Source organism: Phyllobates terribilis, unplaced genomic scaffold (assembly GCF_046119375.1).
Source record: "Phyllobates terribilis strain yellow unplaced genomic scaffold, ASM4611937v1 Scaffold_3__8_contigs__length_932513732, whole genome shotgun sequence".
NCBI lineage: Eukaryota > Metazoa > Chordata > Amphibia > Anura > Dendrobatidae > Phyllobates > Phyllobates terribilis.
The window spans coordinates 788836481-788854169 of record NW_027362763.1 but is presented as its reverse complement, the minus strand read 5'-3'; positions in this window follow the sequence as shown (position 1 = coordinate 788854169).

Genomic DNA, 17689 nt, shown 5'->3' with positions numbered 1-17689 from the left:
AGGCTATACGTCAGAACGTATTGCACCAGGGCTTGTCGGTGCTGCCACAGTCGCTGCAACATGTGCAGAGTTGAATTCCACCGGGTAGGCACATCGCATTTTAGCCGGTGAAGTGGCAGGCCCAACGACTACTGTAGAGATGTAAGTCGCTGAGCTGCAGGATGCGAATGGCGGAAGTGAGCACACAGCGACCGTGTCCTCTGCAGAAGGCCATCTAGTCCGGGATAGTGGGCTAAAAATTGCTGGACAACCAGGATCAACACGTGAGCCATACAAGGCACGTGTGTGACATTGCCCCGGCGAAGGGCCGCACCCAGGTTTGCAGCATTGTCGCACACGGCCTTCCCTGGTTTCAGGTCCAGTGGAGACAACCATTCATGAAATTGGTTCTCCAGAGCTGACCACAACTCCTCAGCTGTGTGACTCACATTTCCCAGACATTTCAAAGTAAAAACCGCCTGATGACGTTGAGCCCTACTGCCAGCATAGTAAGGAGGTGTGCAGGATCCCTTCCTCGCAGTTAGAAAGCTTGTGGCATGACCAGACAGGCTTTGGGTGCAGGTGGAGGAGCGAGAGGAGGTTGAGGAGGCAGAAGCAGTGGAGGAACTTTGAGATAAAGAGGATTGACGCACAACTCGTGGGGACGGCAAGCCTTGGACAGCAGCCCCTTGTCCTGCTGTCACCATAGTTACCCAGTGCCCTGTCAGCGACATGTAACGCCCCTGTCCATGCCTACTCGTCCAAGTGTCTGTGGTGAAATGCACCCTGTCACACACAGAGTTTCTCAAAGAATCGGTGATGTTGTGTGCGACATGCTGGTGGAGCGCAGGCACACCTTTCTTTGAGAAGCAGTGCCGACTGGGCATCTGGTACTGGGGCACTGCGACGGACATAAGGTCTCGAAAATCCTCTGTGTCCACAGGCGGAAAGGCAGCAGATGGTGAAATTCAACCTCTTAGCTTTCTCATGGCTAGGAGGAAATGGTCTTTTACTTGTCCACATCTGAGGGACCGAGGGCTGGCTGTTGTGCTTAGACGGGGTTGATAAGGGTGTCCCCGGCAAACTGCCGGTCTGTGAGGAAGATGCAGGTGGACATGTTGGGTTGCCTTGATCCAAAGGTGGTGCTATCGATGTCGGACAGCACTCAACACCAGCTGGTGTTACCACCTCCAAAGAAAATGATGACCTGCCAATGACGCTGGCTGTTGCGGGTAAAGAGGTGGCTGGTCTGCGCCCCAAAACAGGTGTGACTGCTGTCCCCCCAGTCACAGAGGATGAAGAGGCCGCGGATGCACAAGATATGGCAGACGGTGGTTGGCCCGGCCGGCTAGGCCGCATTGTAGCACAGTGAGCTTCCCACTGCAACTTATGCTTCATGTCCATGTGCCGGTTCATGCATGAAGTACTCAAACTATGTATTTTTTGGCCTCTACTTAGCTTTTGCTGACAAATGTTACAGATAACACGAGTTGGGTCATCTTTATCGATCTGAAAAAATGCCCAGGCTATGCAAGGCTTAGCACCTATGCGACCTGAAGAGCCACCACGACTTGTGGTGAGAGGCAGAGTTGTGTTTGAGGATGCAATTGTTGACCTGCTTCCAGTACTACATCTCTGTCCAGGAAGGCGCAACCTGACCTCGTCATCACTAGCATCCTCCTCCACCTCCTCTGCTGACCTCATCTCTTGGCTGACTGTGGGTTGACAGTAAGTGGGATCTCCAACCTTATCATCATCACCCTGTGCGTTATCACACCCGTCGTCCTCAGAGCCAACCTGTTCCTGCCCTGACAAAAAACTAAAGTTGTCGCTCCAATCAGGTATTTGAGTCTCGTCATCGTCTTCCTCATTGTCTCCACCAACAGGAGTTACAGTTTGGGAATGAGGGTCTACATTATGGTCAGAACCTTCTGCGTCTGGTCCTGGATCCGACTCATAAAGATTCTGGGCATCAGTGCAGATCATTTCCTCGTCTGGATTCACAGAAGCGCTGCAGCCAACCTCTGATTCCCAGGCGATAGTATGAGTAAACAGCTCTGCAGACTCAACCATCTGTTCTACCTCATACTCAGACGGGCAGCTGGAGATTTGGGAGCTGTGAGGAAGCAAGTGCGATTGGGGTGACACCTCTGAGGACTGGAGTATTTGTGATGTTGAAGTTGATGTGGAGGAGAGCCCACTTAAAGGAGCACTTGATATCCGTTGAAGCACCTGCTGTTTTTGTGCCTCATCTGGAATTTGTAGCGAATGGCGTGGCCATAAGAAAGGGATCTTATCACATTGTCCGCTAAAAGAAGTAGACATTTTAGTTTGGCTGGAAGATGGTCTTTCTTCTGCAGATGTTACTGTTGCTTTAACACCTACCCCACGGACACAACCTTTTTTCCCCTTCCCAACACGCCTATTCCCCTTTCCACCAGCAGCAGGCCTTTTACCACTCATTATGGTGGTTAACTAATTCACAACTCTGGAGTTGTTTGCACAAAAAAACAATGGATGGGAACCGAGCAGAGCTGAGTGGCCAAACTGTGGTATTAGGCCAAAACTATTGGCTGGGTTAGATGCAGAAAAAAATTATATTCAATTTGCAACCTGATGGAGGTCAGTATAGATGGACTAATAGAACAAGTCCCACACACAGCTAGAAGCCCAAATATTTTTTCAGAGGTAGATGCAGAAAAAAATTATATTCAGTTTGCAACCTGATGGAGGTCAGTATAGATGGACTAATAGAGAAAGTCCCACACATTGCTAGAAGGCCAAATATTTTTTCAGAGCTAGATGCAGATAAAAATTATTTTTAATTTGCAACCTGATGGAGGTCAGTATAGATGGACTAATAGAGAAAGTCCCACACACTGTTAGAAGGCCAAATATTTTTTCAGAGGTAGATGCATATAAAAAATTATTTTTAATTTGCAACCTGATGGAGGTCAGTATAGATGGACTAATAGAGAAAGTCCCACACACTGCTAGAAGGCCAAATATTTTTTCAGAGCTAGATGCAGACAAAAAATTATTTTGAATTTGCAACGTGATGGAGGTCAGTATAGATGGACTAATAGAACAAGTCCCACACACTGCTAGAAGGCCAAATATTTTTTCAGAGCTAGATGCAGAAAAAAATTATATTCAGTTTGCAACCTGATGGAGGTCAGTATAGATGGACTAATAGAACAAGTCCCACACACAGCTAGAAGCCCAAATATTTTTTCAGAGGTAGATGCAGATAAAAATTATTTTTAATTTGCAACCTGATGGAAGTCAGTATAGATGGACTAATAGAGAAAGTCCCACACACTGCTTGAAGGCCAAATATTTTTTCAGACCTAGATGCAGACAAAAAATTATTTTGAATTTGCAACGTGATGGAGGTCAGTATAGATGGACTAATAAAACAAGTCCCACACACTGCTAGAAGGCCAAATATTTTTTCAGAGCTAGATGCAGATAAAAATTATTTTTAATTTGCAACCTGATGGAGGTCAGTATAGATGGACTAATAGAGAAAGTCCCACACACTGCTAGAAGGCCAAATATTTTTTCAGAGCTAGATGCAGAAAAAAATTATATTCAGTTTGCAACCTGATGGAGGTCAGTATAGATGGACTAATAGAACAAGTCCCTCACACTGCTAGAAGCCCAAATATTTTTTCAGAGCTAGATGCAGAAAAAAATTATATTCAATTTGCAACCTGATGGAGGTCAGTATAGATGGACTAATAGAGAAAGTCCCACACACTGCTGGAAGGCCAAATATTTTTTCAGAGCTAGATGCAGACAAAAAATTATTTTGAATTTGCAACCTGATGGAGGTCAGTATAGGTGGACTAATAGAACAAGTCCCACACACTGCTAGAAGGCCAAATATTTTTTCAGAGCTAGATGCAGAAAAAAATTATATTCAGTTTGCAACCTGATGGAGGTCAGTATAGATGGACTAATAGAACAAGTCCCACACACTGCTAGAAGCCCAAATATTTTTTCAGAGCTAGATGCAGAAAAAAATTATATTCAATTTGCAACCTGATGGAGGTCAGTATAGATGGACAAATAGAATGATGCTATGCCCAAAAGATTTTACTTCACTAGGTGCAGTAAAAGAATTGGTATTCTATACACAGGTGGTATATCTTGCAACACAGATAGGCTACTCCACTGACTAACACACTCTGCAATAGGCCAAAAAGGATTAGCTTTGCTAGATTCAGCCAAATGCTGTGAAAAAAACTTGCACAGCACTGGCACAGACCTGCCTGGCAAAAACTGATAGGAACTGATGTAACCTAGTCCTGAAAAGGACTGCAATTACAATTAGTCCTTACTCCCACAACCTATCTATTTAAGAGCACATACCTGCCTGATAAAAGTCGTAGGAAATGCTGTAACCTTGTCCTTAAAAGGACTGCAATCACAACTATTCCCTACTCCCAAGCTATCTGTAGATTTGTGCGAAAATTGGCTTGAAATTAACAAGGTATAGCGCACACAGCAACAGCGGTGCCGTCTAACACGCAGCTGCAGCAGTGAGAAAATGGTGGCGACGGGGAAAATGGCTTGGTCTTATAGGGCAAGGGCATGTGACATACACTGCCAATGACACATGCCCTTGCTTGTGTGAAAAAAAGCACTTCGCTTCGTGTGTGCGCTGCTGATAGGCTGACAGATTGCACCTCCCCACTGTAAATGCGAGAAAGAGAAAAAAAAATGGAGATCTTTATTATTCCTGCAGAGATCCATCCCCTGCCCCTCCCCCCGCCTCGCTGTACACTCAAACTGCGTATTAACATTAATTTTCATCATTACTTAGAAAAAATCCAGTTATGTTTTTGGTGCACGAACAGTTATCGAACATAACCTCGAACAGCCGAATTTTTCTCAAATCGTTCATGTTCGCCGAACGGCTCGAACACCGGCCAAAACAGCTCGAATTTGAGATTGGCGAACAGTTTGAGTCGAACAACGCTCATCTCTATTCAACACCAGCTGGTGTTACCACCTCCTAAGAAAATGATGACCTGCCAATCACGCTGGCTGCTGCGGGTAAAGAGGTGGCAGGTCTGCGTCCCAAAACAGGTGTGACTGCTGTCGCCCCAGTCACAGAGGATGAAGAGGCCGCGGATGCACAAGATGTGGCAGACGGTGGTTGGCCCGGCCGGCTAGGCCGCATTGTAGCACAGTGAGCTTCCCACTGCAACTTATGCTTCATGTCCATGTGTCGGTTCATGCATGAAGTACTCAAACACGAGTTGGGTCATCTTTATCGATCTGAAAAAATGCCCAGGCTATGCAAGGCTTAGCACCCATGCGACCTGAAGAACCACCACGACTTGTGGTGAGAGGCAGAGTTGTGTTTGAGGATGCAATTGTTGACGTGCTTCCAGTACTACGTCTCTGTCCAGGAAGGCGCAACCTGACCTCGTCGTCACTAGCATTCTCCTCCACCTCCTCTGCTGACCTCATCTCTTGGCTGACTGTGGGTTGACAGTAATTGGGATCTCCAACCTCATCATCATCGCACTGTGTGTTATCACACCCGTCGTCCTCAGAGCCAACCTGTTCCTGCCCTGACAAAAAACTAAAGTTGTCGCTCCAATCAGGTATTTGAGTGTCATCATCGTCTTCCTCATTGTCTCCACCAACAGGAGTTACAGTTTGGGAATGAGGGTCTGCATTATGGTCAGAACCTCCTGCGTCTGGTACTCGATCCGACTCATAAAGATTCTGGGCATCAGTGCAGATCATTTCCTCGTCTGGATTCACAGAAGCGCTGGAGCCGACCTCTGATTCCCATGCTATAGTATGAGTAAACAGCTCTGCAGACTCAACCATCTGTTCTACCTCATAATCAGACGGGCAGCTGGAGATTTGAGAGCTGTGAGGAAGCAAGTGCGATTGGGGTGACACCTCTGAGGACTGGAGTATTTGTGATGTTGTAGTTGAAGTGGAGGAGAGCCCACTTAAAGGAGCACTTGATATCCGTTGAAGCACCTGCTGTTTTTTGCCTCATCTGGAATTTGTAGCAATTGGCGTGGCTGTAAGAAAGGGATCTTATCACATTGTCCGCTAAAAGAAGTAGACATTTTAGTTTGGCTGGAAGATGGTCTTCCTTCTGCAGATGTTACTGTTGCTTTAACACCTACACCACGGACACAACCTTTTTTCCCCTTCCCAACACGCCTATTCCCCTTTCCACCAGCAGCAGGCCTTTTTCCACACATTTTGGTGGTTAACTAATTCACAACTCTGGAGTTGTTTGCACAAAAAAAACAATGGATGGGAACCGAGCAGAGCTGAGTGGCCAAACTGTGGTATTAGGCCAAAACTATTGGCTGGGTTAGATGCAGAAAAAAATTATATTCAATTTGCAACCTGATGGAGGTCAGTATAGATGGACTAATAGACCAAGTCCCACACACAGCTAGAAGCCCAAATATTTTTTCAGAGCTAGATGCAGATAAAAATTATTTTTAATTCGCAACCTGATTGAGGTCAGTATAGATGGACTAATAGACCAAGTCCCACACACTGCTAGAAGCCCAAATATTTTTTCAGAGCTAGATGCAGAAAAAAATTATATTCAATTTGCAACCTGATGGAGGTCAGTATAGATGGACTAATAGACCAAGTCCCACACACTGCTAGAAGCCCAAATATTTTTTCAGAGCTAGATGCAGAAAAAAATTATATTCAATTTGCAACCTGATGGAGGTCAGTATAGATGGACTAATAGAATGATGCTATGCCCAAAAGGTTTTACTTCACTAGGTGCAGTAAAAAAATTGGTATTCTATACACAGATGGTGTAGCTTGCAACACAGAAAGGCTACTCCACTGTCTAACACACTCTGCAATAGGCCAAAAAGGATTAGCTTTGCTAGATTTAGCCAAATGCTGTGAAAAAAACTTGCACAGCACTGTCACAGACCTGCCTGGCAAAAACTGATAGGAACTGATATAACTTAGTCCTGAAAAGGACTGCAATTACAATTAGTCTTTACTCCCAACCTATCTATTTAAGAGCACAGACCTGCCTGATAAAAGTCGTAGGAAATGCTGTAACCTAGTCCTTAAAAGGACTGCAATCACAACTATTCCCTACTCCCAAGCTATCTGTAGATTTGTGCGAAAATTGGCTTGAAATTAACAAGGTATAGCGCACACAGCAACAGCGGTGCCGTCTAACACGCCGCTGCAGCAGTGAGAAAATGGTGGCGACGGGGAAAATGGCTGGGTCTTATAGGGCAAGGACATGTGACATACACTGCCAATGACACATGCCCTTGCTTGTGTGAAAAAAAGCATTTCGCTCCGTGTGTGCGCTGCTGATAGGCTGACAGATTGCACCTCCCCACTGTAAATGCGGGAAAGAGAAAAAAAAATGGAGTCTTTATTCCTGCAGAGATCCATCCCCTGCCCCTCCCCCTGCCCCGCTGTACACTCAAACTGCGTATTAACATTAATTTTCATCATTACTGAGAAAAAATCCAGTTATGATTTTGATGCACGAACAGTTATCGAACATAACCTCGAACAGCCGAATTTTTTTCAAATCGTTCGTGTTCGCCGAACGGCTCGAACACCGCCCAAAACAGCTCGAATTTGAGATTGACGAACAGTTTGAGTCGAACAACGCTCATCTCTACTAGTCACTACTGGTTGGTGACTCCAAATTTGTGGCAGCTTTTGCATTCACTGCATAGGCAAATACAATGGGAGACCCACTCCCTAATAAGGGGAACATTGTTTTTAGAAGGCTCTCTGACCTCTACGTCTCTTCCAAGGGGCATTGGAGTGCCTCCAAATTTGTGGCAGCTTTTGCATTCACTGCATAGGCAAATACTATGGGAGACCCACTTCCTAATAATGGAAACATTGTTTTTAGGAGGCTCTCCGACCTCTACGTCTCTTGCAAAGGGCATGGGAGTGCCTCCAAATTTTTGTCAGCTTTTGTATTCACTGCATAGGCAAACACTATGGGAGACCCACTTCCTAATAATGGGAACATTGTTTTTAGGAGGCTCTCCAACCTCTATGTCTCTTCCAAGGGGCATTGGAGTGCCTCCAAATTTTTGGTAGCTTTTGTATTCACTGCATAGGCAAACACTATGGGAGACTCACTTCCTAATAATGGGAACATTGTTTTTAGGAGGCTCTCCGACCTCTACGTCTCTTGCAAGGGGCATTAGAGTTCCTCCAAATTTTTGGCAGCCGTTGCTTCACTGCATAGGCAAACACAATTGGAAACCCACTTCCTAATAATGGGAAAATTGTTTTTAGGAGGCTCTCTCTGACCTCTACGACTCTTACAAGGGGCATTGGAGTGCCTCCAAATTTTTGGCAGCCCTTGCAGTCACTGCATACGCAAGAACAGTATAGGAGACCCACTTGTTAATAATGGGAACAACAAAGCATAGCCGACTGATGGCTCTCTAACAATATCGAGGGCCGACTGCTGGCCCTTTAAGAATAGTAAGGGCCGTCTGATGTCCCTATAAAAATAGGCTTTTAGACTTTCAGAGTCAAATGAAACAAGATGTGTCTGATGATGTGTCACACACCACATCGCCAGATAAGATTGTAAAATGTTAAAATTATATTTCCTGGTGAATGCATTTGTCTTGGTTGAAAGCAATGCAAAAGTGCAAAAACGCATCCAAAACGCTAAGTGTGAACATAGCCCAAGGTGTGGAGGAGCATTTTTGTATATTTATTTTGCTTTATATACAAGTCATTACTCTGGAAAGGATGTTCCTTGACATATTTCCCACGAAAATCCATTTTGGTTTTGTTTTTGTATGTTTTTTTGTGAGTTCATAAAAGTGACATAATACCTCTGACAATGTTGTTGACAGAAGTGACCTGGGAGTCAGAAATGCTTCCAGGGGTCTTCCCCATGCTGTTCCCATGTCATTTGAGCACTGTTCCCATCAATTTGGGCAATTTTTAGGCCCTCTGCAGACCGCTGGAGGGAGCTGTCTGAGAAATGCTCTAGTTTAACATAGCCTTACATTGGGCTCGTTTTTCGGGTCGAGCACTCGAGCATTCCAGTTTGTTCGACCCAAGCATCGAGCACCCGAGCATTTTAGTGCTCGCCCATCACTAGTTGCAACAAATTTTGTAACTTTTTAAAGTTTTTAAAATGTTGCAATTGATGAATCAGACAAATACATCCGGAATCACTAACTCTGCCAACAAAGCGAGGTGGAGGGGGGAAATACAGGCCGACACATATAAAGCAGGCTTAAAAAAAGGCACAGATAGAATAATGAATTGGGTTCAATCAAAAAACAGATGGAAAACACACAAATCTAGTAAAAAAAAACTGGTGCAAAGTCAATGATGAATTACACTCCAAAATCTTAACCAGAGATAACCTTATTTTTAAATATATGCAAATATACTTCCTTGCTAAAAAAAAAAACACATGTCAATGAATCAGACTTACCAATAATTTGCTTTGAGGAAGAAGAGTAATCTAGAGTATACAGTGTATCGATATGTCCTTCCATTGCTTGGTCATATCGAAAAATGGTTTGCATATTTTACCCTATATAACTAACCAAATATAATAATTTTGTAAACCCAGTGTTGCATTTCCTACATAATTCTTTTCAGCTTCTTCTTTATTGGGTTTCATTTGCTAAGAAGAGTCCCTCTTCCTTTACTATTTTTAAAACTTCTGTCGCTGGTTTCATAGTTCCATAGTTAAATAGATCTTACATTACAAAATCAGAACCAGAGATTGCCTTATTTTTAAATATATGCAAATATACTTCTTGTGTAAAAAAACACATGTTGATGGAACAGACCATATCAATGAATCAGAATGAATCAGACTTCGCAATAATTTGCTTTGAGGAAGAAGAGTCCAGTAGGAGGGGTCCAAAATAAAAATACTCAAATAGCAGCAGCATAAAATCTTCATGTGGTTACCTATCAGTGGCTCATATCAGTGTTCATCTATAGGAGGGTTGAAAACGTGCGAGGCCACCCTTTTACAAAAAAAAGTTTCAATCATTATCAGAACACAATTGTCCTGTTTTGGTCTTGTTTACCTTTGATGGTGTCTTTGGAAACCGTATTCAGTGGAGATACCACATGGTTACCTCAGTTATGCTATTGAGTAGAGATGAGCAGATCAAGCAAAGTTTGAATTTGCCTATTCGTTTCGATTTTCTCAGGAAATTCGATTAGCAGAAATGTTATTCTCCATGAATTGAATGTTCCTTTTTATATTCTGGGGTCTTTCAAGACCCCAAAGCATAATAATATTAAGGTGTAAAAATATATATAAATATATACAAATAGTCAAATAACTGTTCACCTTTCAAACCCCTTCGATCCTGACCATCACCCATCAATAACAACATGACAAATGCTGTGACCTTGCACGCGCATCTGCAGAATTGTCCTGAACCTCATCAGAGCTGGAAATCTCGGGCTTTCATGAAGAGGCCCAGAGATTCATAACTTGGCAGTGGTGATAAAAAGATGCAAGAAGGACCAGATGGGTGACGATGAGGAGCGGAGGGACCGGAGAGGTGAGCAGTAATGAGAGTATAAGTTGTTTTGCTTAAACTTTTAAACTTTTGATAGCCCTTTATGGTGAATCCATGTGGAAGTAAATGGCAAAAAATTCTTTGAATTTTGGTGATTGTGGATATTTGTAATATTTGAGTAGAATTTAATTCTATTCGAATATTTGCTCATCTCTACTATTTGGAAACAGATGTCAGCTAGCATGTGGAGATGTTCCTTAACATTGTGTGTTACATATCAATTAACTTATATGCAAATGTTTGCAGAATGTAAGAAACATGCAGTTTCATTCGAGAAGGTCCGGAAATATCAACAGTATTTCTATTGGGTGATTCATTTATAAATATGTCTAATTTGTTTTTTCAAGTGATCTTAGTAGGAATATACATGGCCGCTAAATAAAGAGCCACAGATTTAAACTTTGTGTAAAATTAGCTGCTATTTGATCATCATACACTCCCCTGATTTACCAAATATCTAGTATTAGATATCTTTATAACCTGGTGTGTGTTTTTATGCAAACTTTTTTTGTAACATGTCGCGTTGGATGGTACGCTAGATGATCGTACTATTACTTCAATTCTTCCATTGGAATGATTTTAGATTCCTACAATGCTTTTCTCTTTCACTACCAGGGGACATCATACTAAGCTTCTGTAATTCTTCTTTTGCATTACACTGTGTAAATTATTTTGATTTAATAAATTTATAAATCTTGTACTAAAATCTCGGAGTTATGATAAAACATTCAGGAAGTCAGAGACAATGACTCAAGAGCTCCCTCTACAGGTTCCTGCACTCTTGTAATTTGCAGCTGAAGATACAAAAATGCTGATCTTCAAGACAGCAAGACCCCCCTCCTATCCCTCAGGGCCCCATGGCAGCAAAACAGGCAATATATCTACTCCTATGGTGTACTCCCATAGACTTGCATTAGATGCGGAAATTTCACAGTTAAAGATACACATGCGTTTTTAGTGCATTTCTGTGGCATAAACGCATCAAAAATGGTTGTAATCCTCACTTAAGTATCAATCAAGTTTTGCCAAATCCAAACAACCAGGAAGTTTCAAAAACAATGCAGCCTTATTTGAAGCATGATACACCAACAGGAGATAAAATCGCAGCTTCAAAAACGCGATAAAAATGCTTGTTAAAAAAATCCACCCAAAAACAAAATGAAAAAATGCAAGTAGCCTAATTTAAATAATAGGGTGCAAAAATTCTGCACAGTCAAAAATGCACCAAAAGCTAATTGTGAGAACGTGGCCTAAAAGAGAAATTCTGGACCATTTTTCTTGCTTGCCTTACAACTTTGTGTGTTACAACACACTCTGTAATTTATAAAATAGACGTCAGGTCCTCAGGAGTAGGGATGAGCAGACCCATGAAAATTTGGGTTCTGGTACCCGACCTGAACTTTATTCCAAAGTTCGGTTCGGGTACCAGAACTGTACCCGAACTTGAATCAAAACCCAAACTCCATTGAAAAGAGTGGGGACCCAGACTTTTGAACTGGAAAATTCTCTCTCTGTCCCCCCTCCCAGACTTCCCAAGGAACTTCAAATATTGCAATGGACTTCAAGGAGAAGTCTGTGTTCTGGTTCACTCATCTCTACTCAGGAGGCATCAGACTGGGTATTGACAAAAAAGAAAAATATCCATCCAAGGAACAATTTTTATCGTACACTTTCAGGATGAATAACAGAAGAACAGCACAAAGTTTTTTTGTAAGAAAAGTTGCCACACAACGTTCTTGCTGCAGAAACAGTCTCAGTCAGATGTATAGAAATGATTTTCTTCCACATGTCAATGTAACCTATCGGTTCACAATAGAGTGTAAAGGACATAAAACAAAGTTATCATTGGAATTATATATGTTCACATGTTGTTTCTTTTTATAACTTGTAAAATTTTGTATGCACAAAGATTTAGTACATACAAAATAGAAAAATAACAATTTTTTATGATCTAACCTTTAATTTATTCATGATATCTATATCTATTCACAATGAAAAATGATGAACAAAACAGCAATATAGATTTTAAATATCATTTAAAAAACCATCAATTATGACAATAATGATATAGTATCCACATGAGGGCAGCATACCAATCTCTTCTCCAGATCAGGTTGATGTTCGGTACATGAGGACCCTACAATATCATTCTTCCACTACAGATTTTATGTGCAATCTCCGCTGACCTGATACAAAGACTTATGAACTCGTCATCTTTTTCATTCATTTTCCCTTTCACACAATTTGAGCAGCATGAATCATTTTTTCTTTTCAGTTTAAAAAAAAAATTTGCATGAGTTTCTCCCTGATCTGTAATGTCTTTCTTTGTTGTGTTAATATATTCACACTGGCCAGGTCACCGCAGAGAAAAAATGAATCTAAGGCTTACGAAGATCATTATATCTCAAGCTATTTAGACTTAAAATCTGTATGCAATTTAGCATCATTTCTGCTAAATGTTTTTCATTCTATAAAATAGTTGCAATTTCAGTCTTCATACCAGAATGGAGATACTGAATTTTAAATGAAGTCCATTTTTCTTAAAAATAAAAAGCAAAAAAAAAAACCACCAAAACAATTAACACCTTAGTCTCAAATATATCATAAAGTTCAACTGAAATTGCAATCTGGCACTGACTTGACAGACATAGGCCATCGTAATACTGACAAATGTGAGTGATGAATTAGTGACAATATATAAAAAGTCTATATTCTCTCATGACTTTCATTAGCAAATTGGAAATATCTGTAGATTTCTGAGAATTACTTTTAAATGTAGCCAATCTCCTGTACTGCAAGGCTTGATTTGATGGTGAGGAAGACCTGCTGTGAAGTCTTAATGAAAGATCATAGTAACTCTCCAAGACAGTCAAAAAGCTATGGGCCCTGGAAGACCTGAAATAATCGGTTTTACTTTTAATGGGAGCCATTTTATATTCATTAAGATCAAAATACAGTTTCAGAAGCAAATTGCAAAGCTGTTCCACTCCCAGCTTGAAAACCTTGAGGCTCTTGGCGTTTTTTTTTAATCTTGTTCATAAGCAAATATTCAGTTAATGTATTTCGTAAGCTTTGATGCTACCTTCTCATGAGCACAGTTTGGAGTGAGAACAAGTGAAGATATTCTAAAAGTAGTAACATTTACCTGTAGCGTAATATTGTTATTGTATATTATAACGCACAAAATATACCAAGATTTTTATATCTAGATCTTTCTATCCCTCTATCTATCATCTATCATCTATCTATTTATCTATCTATGTATATGAGCCTTTATCGATCTATCATATATCTGTCTATCTATCTATCTATCTATCTATCTGAGCCTTTATCGATCTATCTATTATATATCCCTCCATCTTTCATCTATCTATATGTCCAATCCATCTATCTGTTTATCTGTATCAGTGATATTTTACCCTATACTTTACATAGCACCCCCAAGAGAACCTGTCACCAGGTCAAAAGGGGCCAGTTTTGGCTCTTATTTTATTCCTGATAAACCCTGGATGATTCCTTTGTATTATTTTTTTGGTGTGCCTGATATTATAATTTTTACATAGTTTTCATAGTTACTAGTGATGAGCGAGTATATTTTTTTAATAGTGATGAGCGAGTATGTTTTGCTAACCCTTTCGCCGAGTATACTCGGCCGAGCATCGAGTATTTACAGCTTCTCGGTGTTATGTTTGAATCACTCCCATGTGCATGATTTGCGACTTTTTGACAGCTTTGATACATGTGAGGAATGTCTGCTTCTTACGTATTCCTCACATGTATTAAAACTGTTAAACCGTAGCAAATCATACACACGGGAGTGATTTAAACATCTCACCGAGCACGCTATAAATACTCGGTGCTTGACCGAGCATACTCGGCGAAAGGGTTAACAAAACATACTCGCTCATCACTATTTGTTAACCCATTCGCCGAGTATACTCGGGCAAGCACCGAGTAGTTACAGCTGCTCGGTGTTATGTTTGAATCACTTCCGTGTAGTGATAAGCGAGTATGTTTTGTTAACCCTTTCGCCAAGTATACTCGGGCGAGCACTGAGTAGTTACAGCTGCTCGGTGTTATGTTTGAATCACTCCCGTGTGCATGATTTACCACTGTTTGACAGCTTTAATACATGTGTGGAATGTGTAAGAAATAGACATTCCTCACATCTATTAAAGCTGTCAAACAGTCGCAAATCATGCACACAGGAGTGATTCAAACATAACACGGAGCAGCTGTAACTACTCGGCGCTCGCCTGAACATACTCGGCGAAAGGGTTAACAGAACATACTCGCTCATCACTAATAGTTACTGTTCACAAGATTCTTTAGGGGCATGTTTTTAGGTTGCTCTGCATGATTAATCTGTGAGCAATATCTCCTTGGTAAAGATCATAAAAATTAGCATAGTGAGCACACTAAATAAAAATGTTTCGATTTCTAAAACCATATTTGGAATTTAAATAATAATAATAATAATAATGATGACGATAATAATAATAATAATAATAAAACCATTAAAATGCTCAGGGGAGCAGCAGGTTTAAAGTGATCTTACTTGTCCTCTTATGTCGACAAATCCCCAAATAATTGGAGGAAGACGTTTAAAGGGAACCGGTCATGTAAAAAAGCGTTATTAACCTCTAGATATTGGGTTAATCTGCAGGTTAATAGTGTTCTGAATCTACCCGGCACTGGCACTTAGACCACCGCTGCTAGGAGGAAATTAACTTTATTCCTCCCGGCAGCGTTCCGTTCCAGTTACTGGAATGGTGCCGCTGGGCGTTTAATCACTACTCTGTACATAGAGAGCGGTGGCTGTAATCGTGCCCCTGGCTTTGACTGACAGCCAGCTCTAATGATGAGCCCTCTGTCATAGTGTGTATGAATATGTTTGAACCTGCAATCATCTGATCGTTTATACACTGTGTGCACAATTTTAAGTCAATTTGTATTTTGTTGATTACTTTTATTATTAAACAACTAAAGTACAATTGATGAATCCAAAAGTTCCTGAATATTTAAGAGAGTTGAAGTGATATTTTGTCTTTCTTAGAATAAAATCTATGTGTGCTGAATTATTGGGCAACTATTAGTGTACAGAATCATTATGCAACTAAATAAAAAATTAAAACTTTCCCATCTGAATTGATTATTCTGTTAACGTAAGAATAATAGCCAAAACAACTTAAAACGTACAAAAATAGTGACCAGTGATCAGTGACCAATAGTGATGAGCGAGCATACTCGCATGTACTCAGAACTCGCCCGAGCATCTCAGTACTCGAGATGCTCGGAGCTCGCCGAGTACTTGCGAGATGCTCGGGCGGATGCTCGGGTCCCCTCCCTGCATGTTTGGCGCTCTTTAGATTGGGATTGCCTGCCACTCACTGTAATGCCGTAGCCATGGTGCTTGTGGCATTACAGTGATTGGCTGGCTGCACAGGTGTATATCAGACCTATTTTTCAGTTTGTCAGCAAAGTTTTTGACACCGGTTTGCTGTTCAAAATAGTTACCTACAGGTCAGGTATTTAAAGCTGTGGTTTGTCCGTCACAAGAATCTCATATACGTTTTCTGAAAATTCTTCCATTTCTGGCCTCCATTCTAATTTTTTTTCAGTGTGTCAGCAAAGTTTTTGACACCGGTTTGCTTTTCAAAATAGTTACCTACAGGCCAAATATTTAAAACTGTGGTTTGTCTGTCACACAGATCACATATACTGTACATTTTCTAAAAATTCTGCCATTTCTGGCCTCCATTCTAATTTTTTTTCAGTGTGTCAGCAAAGTTTTTGACACCGGTTTGCTGTTCAAAATAGTTACCTACAGGCCAAGTATTTAAAACTGTGGTTTCTCCGTCACACGGATTACATATAGCTTCGCTCCAAAATCAGCCATTTGTAGTGAGCGTGGAAGATATTGTCCTCCGTTTCAAATGGGCAAGGTGCGTGGCAAGGGACGGGGAACTGGATGGTACATGCAGAGGCCGAGGCAGTGGGCAAGTTGAAATTGTGCCACAACAAACACACACATCTGCTCGCCAGACCTTCCTGTCCCAATTCCTAGGGAACCGCAGCACAAAACTATTGAACACAGAGCAGTGTCAAAAGGTTGTTGGTTGGATAGCGGATAATGCTTCCAGTCACTTTGCCACCACCACCACCACCACCACCCTGTCTTCCACATGGTCAAGTCTCAATAGCCGTGAGTCTGGACTGCATATTACTCAATCTGATCTGCCTTCCTCCCACCATGCCGAGTGCCCAGAGACAACTGATCCCACACTTGGACCATTCCCTATAACACCAACACGACGGAAGTTGCCAGTACAACTGTTAGGTCTTCCCGAGTCTGGTTGTTTTTTAAAGACTCTGCCGATAACTCGAAAAAGGTCATTTGCACCACCTGCCAGGTCAGCATCAGCAGGGGTGGCAAACCTAGCAGCCTAATCACCACCAGCTTGATCAGGCACATGGCAGCACAGCACCCGACTTTGTGGGCCGAATCCCAGGGTCCCGGAACAGTGTCTGCTGGTGGCACCACTGGTTCTTCCGCTGTTGTGCATGCAAGCCAATCCCCTATTCATGGTGCATGCGAAGATGCCTCCTGCCCTGCACCTGTCGTTGCACACTCTCTAGTAGCAGCATCAGGAAGCACGTCCACGTCCTTGTCACAGCGAAGCGTTCAATTGTCCATACCCCAGTCCTTGGAACGCAAAAACGCAGCCAACGCCCCACAGGCCACACTACTAAATTCCCACATTTCATGACTGCTTGCACTCGAAATGTAGCCTTTTAGGCTCATGGAGACGGAAGCCGTCCCTCGGTACTTGGTCCCCAGCCGCCACTATTTCTCCCAGTGTGCCGTCCCCGCATTACACAAGCACATGTCCCAAAACATTAGCCGTGCCCTCAACAACGCAGATACTGGGAAAATCCACCTAACCACGGACACGTGGACAAGTGCTTGTGGGCAGGGACTGTACATCTCGCTGATGGCACACTGGGTTAACATAGTGGAAGCCGGGACCCAGTCAGACCTTGGGACGGAACACGTCCACGGAACACGTCTGTCACAAGCTGGAAGCATTGCAGTACTGCCCCGGCCAAGCGGAAACAGGCTGTGC